We start from the raw sequence: 4,905 nt of genomic DNA on the forward strand, positions 1-4,905 counted from the left end.
TATATAACATATATTACTAGGTTCAATATATATATTAAAATGGATACACTTAACATTATAAACTATAAAAAATGAAATCACGTTATTCAAAGACGAATTACAAAAACCCATTCAGATCACTTGTATTTAAATACGCAAACATTCACATAGTGTTTACTTGATATGATGGTGAGTGATATCGACTTGTACTGCCATCACCAGGTGTTGTCAAGCCTTTTCACACCGTCCATTGCTGTCAGTCTTATAATTGTCACTCCTTGTCAACCTAACTGACAAAGCACAAAGGACCATGCATGAACAGATTACATGATGCTACATACAAGTGGATTCTATTCCAAACATGATCAAATACTCAATCAAATGCATCGAATATTAGTTGTATTTTTCGATATCATGAATTTCAATCATACTAGTATGAATTTCAACACGTTATTCCTATCAAATAATCAAAATTGTAATTAAAAAATAGATATTTGATTATTAATAATATTCATATTCTGTCTTAATAGAGTGTTTTCAACCAAAAATACGACATTTTTTATGACAATAATAATTTTGAGCAAAATGTTTTCTTGTTCTTCTGTATAACTATTTATTGTGATAGTTTTTCTAACATTGTTATTCAAACATGGCTTTTAAAATTATTTTATGACTAAAGAAAAACGAAAAAAAATTATATTCGAAACTAATCTACCAAAAAATTTAGATACGGCACCAGGTAAATAGGGTATACAATGATTGAAATACCTTCTAATCTTAAGGCATGATTGATTATTGATAGACATTAGATCTGAAGAGGATCCCATGAACATAGGTGGAGATCAAATAGTTATAAATAAATAAATGTCCAAATGTGAAGAAAATTTGTCAGCTATTTGTCAAAATTGAACTGACCTATTTACCAGATTAATGTATTTATAGCTAATTATAACTGTTCAAGTTGATGATAAAATTTGGAATAAGATATATATAAAGTTAAAAGAAGGTAGTAAACTCGTTCTTATTCCTAAAGCCGATAAAAGATCCTTCACACCAATCTGTATCCTACCAGCCATTGGAAACATATTTGAAAAAATAATCAAAAGTCGACTTATGTATTTCTTAACGTCAGAAGAAATTATATCAATTAAGAATCAGACACAAGTTTAATCAATAAACTATATATCAAAAAAGTAATTTGTTAGTGTTGGTTTGGATATTAGGGCAGCATTCGACAGCGCGTGGTGAGCGGCTATACTTACTAATCTAAAAAAATACAACTGCCCACGAAATTTATATCTCTTAATTAAAAATTATTTAAACAATAGATCCTCTAACTCTTCAAACTACATTTTATACTATCACAAAAAACTTACAATAGGTACTCCTCAAAGATCCTCCTTGTCCCCGGTACTTTGGAATGTACTGGTAAATAATGTTTTTGAAACTAACTTACCAAAACATACAACAATTGTAGCTTATGCAGACGACATTTTGGTTCTGGTTAAACGTAGAAACTTCTACGAGTTACAATCTGTTACAAATACTATACTAATACGACTTGACCGATGGGCTAGGACTAACAAACTTCAATTTAATTTTGACAAGACAAAATATATCATATTTTCACGGAAAAGGACAATCCCCTCATTAAATATTAAGCTAAATTCTTCTGGACTCATACAATATGATGTAATTCGATACCTGGGCATTTGATTAGACAGGAAACTAAATTGGAACTGGCATATTGACAATCTATACAATCAGTCAGTACAGACAATTAACAATCATAATCATTGCCGAAAGAGTCAGGTTGGGCCTCAGATCAGAGATACTGAAAGTCATTTACGAAGCAGCATTAATTCCAAAAATACTCTATGGTGTACATGTATAGTATAGTGGTTTAAATCGCAAGATAAATTTTGAGAAACTAAAGAGACTTCAAAGGCTGATAGCAATAAAAATGTGTAAAGGCTTCAATACACTCTCATATAAGGCTGCCATCATTTTTTCTGAAATGCTACCGATAAATTTAACTATAAACGAGAAAACTGAGGTATACAGAATCAAAAAAGTACATATTGATTTCAAACACATATAAGATGATGAGATAGAACTACCAATTCACTCCAACAAATGGCTACATCCAACATCATACATAAATGTACTTTCACCGATGAACGCATATGACTCTGATATAACTGATATATACACGAACGGTAGCAAGGTGGATGGCAACGTTGGTTGTGCATGGACTGGTTCAGATAGACTTGGAACTGTAATAGAATGTTATCATGGTGTCCCAACGACCAGGCCGAGAAATTAGGCGTTTTAAAAGCTTTAGAAAACCTCCTTGAAAATCCTTCTAAGGTCCATACGCATATAGTCTTACATACAGATAACATGAATGTTCTGCACTCACTCAATAACACAAACATTCACGACCTACTGACTGAGAAAATAAAACTAAAAATACTTCAACTACAGAATTTTAAAACATCAGTGGAGGTAAAATGGGTGAAAGGACACTCGGGCGTAGAGGGTAACGAAAGAGCCGACTAGTTGGCCAAAGACGGAACCATGCACCCCTCTTACAGCATGGCTCCCATCTCCCACATCAGAAATCTCATCACCAATGAGCTCGTTGCTAGCTGGAACACAATGTAGAATGCTTCCAATAAATCACCTGGCCTTCACAAATACATTCCACGAATAACATTCCATAATCACAAACAAATACACAGCACAGAATACACATTAACACAAATCCTTACAGAACATGGTAACACAAAATATAACTTGAAACGATTTAATATTATGACTGACGAGTGTGACGAAGATGGACAAGTGCACAATTTCAGACAAATACTTTATGAATGTAAACTATATGACCGACAGAGAGTTCAGCTAATACAAGATGTAATACTGAAACAAGGAAATTGGCCTGAACCAGAACACATAATTTTTACTAAATTCAAGGCCGACCAGCTGACTAATTATAGAAGGGTAATCTATAACCTGTGTGTTAGTTGATTTAAAAAAATATCTTTTTCCTTCTTTTTTTATTATTAATTAATTATGTGCTTTTTATAATGTTATAAACAATGTTACAAATTATATATATATATTAAAATCTTTTGTATTGTAAACATATAATATATGTAGTTTGCCTTTCATGGCGTGGAATTTGTGGATATGGGATTACCATATAGAGAAGAAAAAAAAGATAAATATAACTCCATGGAAGTGTTAGTTGAAATTTTATTTTGGAGCTTCTTATCGACAATATATTTTGTTTATATATGTTTACTATATATAAATTAAAATTAATAAAAATAAAATATTATTTTATAAATTTATTCTTTACAATGTGGGATTAATGAGGCCCATGAATACTTTTCCTGAATTATTCTGTTTGATAATTTCTATAATAATTTAAAAATTAATCCCACTACAAAAATATCTAACAATGATGACTGTTTATAATAATATATGTGCAATCACTTTATTTTTGAAATGTTTCAAACCATGTTTGATCTACAAATTAAGTTATGATTAAGGAGTGGCTTCAAAGAACTGTGCATATAATCTTGTACTTTCGTTATTTCCCTGTGGAACATTTTAGAATATCCTTTATCTTTCCCTTTTTAAACTCCCAGTTTGCTCTTAACCATAACAGTTATGTTAAAAATGTATCAGATAAGGTGGATATAGGAGATACGGTTCCCATCCACGTTATCAGTTAAACTCAGGTTAGCACTTATTCTCACTAGTAATGATCAGTGTTCAGATTGTTGACTCGTGCTCTGCCGTTATAGCCGGTCGGAAATGAACTTTCTGCGACGAGAGAGCCTTTATCAGATAAGGTGCGACCATTAGCGGAGTAATCAACATAAATTTTCCTTTTACAATTGCACTGGGAGGGTATAATGAGAACGAATTGTGTCTAGAAGGTTCTCGGGTTAGTGTCGCCGATAAAGTAAGTTGCCCGGTTTACCTGTTGTTTTCTCTCGAGAAAGTACATTTAGCATTTCACACCAGTCTCAATTAAATTTAAATCTGGTGAAAATTGAAATAGAACATTTAGCTACCGAATTATACAAATAAACATATGAGAAAAGGCCCTGTATGTGGTTTTTATTCGAACAGCGCCGACTCCCATTATTTTTTGTACATGTATTTATTTAACTTAAAAAAATTAAATTTTCTCATTACTGGCTGAAGCGAACATTATGATAGTAAAAGATTTCAGTTGACTTAACTACTTGCTTCTCTAAGTCTTCATAGTAATCATCACATAAATACAGAGTCAAATACCAAGTAAAGACGGCTTTCGTTTTTGTAGCAAAGCTATTCTGGTTAATTCAGTGTAGTTCAGGCAGCTTTTTGTAAAACACCTATTTGTAAATAGGATCACTATTATTGAAGGAACCTAAATAGAAGAATTTACTTATGTATAACGATTTTATTTCAGTGACAATAAACAATTTATGAATTGTTTGTATAATGTTTTTGGAATATTTATTCTAACATGGTTGTTATCTCATTTCTAATTGGCTCTGGAATTTGGGCCAAAGCGTAGGTAAAATTAGAAGAGTATCACTGAGTAAATTCCTCAATCATCAAATTATTATTTTTTAGGCCTGACGTCATTCCTACATACACATGCGCTAGGCTTATCTACTTTGTGTGAATGTTTTTTTTAATTTATTTGGTTTTCTTTGTTATTTAAGAAATTATATATTATAAGTTATATTCCTCTTTGATTATGTTCATTTTGTTTATTCTTCTGTTTGTATATATTTTTTTCATTCATTTATTAATTTTATTGTATTTTAGTATGTATGAGATCATTCATCACTATTAACTTTTGCCCACAACTGTGTGGCAGATTGTAATATCTATCAATAAATAAAAAGTATTTAA

The sequence above is a fragment of the Halyomorpha halys genome, unplaced genomic scaffold, assembly GCF_000696795.3.
Source record: "Halyomorpha halys isolate HHAL.00 unplaced genomic scaffold, Hhal_1.1 Scaffold596.1, whole genome shotgun sequence".
Lineage (NCBI taxonomy): Eukaryota > Metazoa > Arthropoda > Insecta > Hemiptera > Pentatomidae > Halyomorpha > Halyomorpha halys.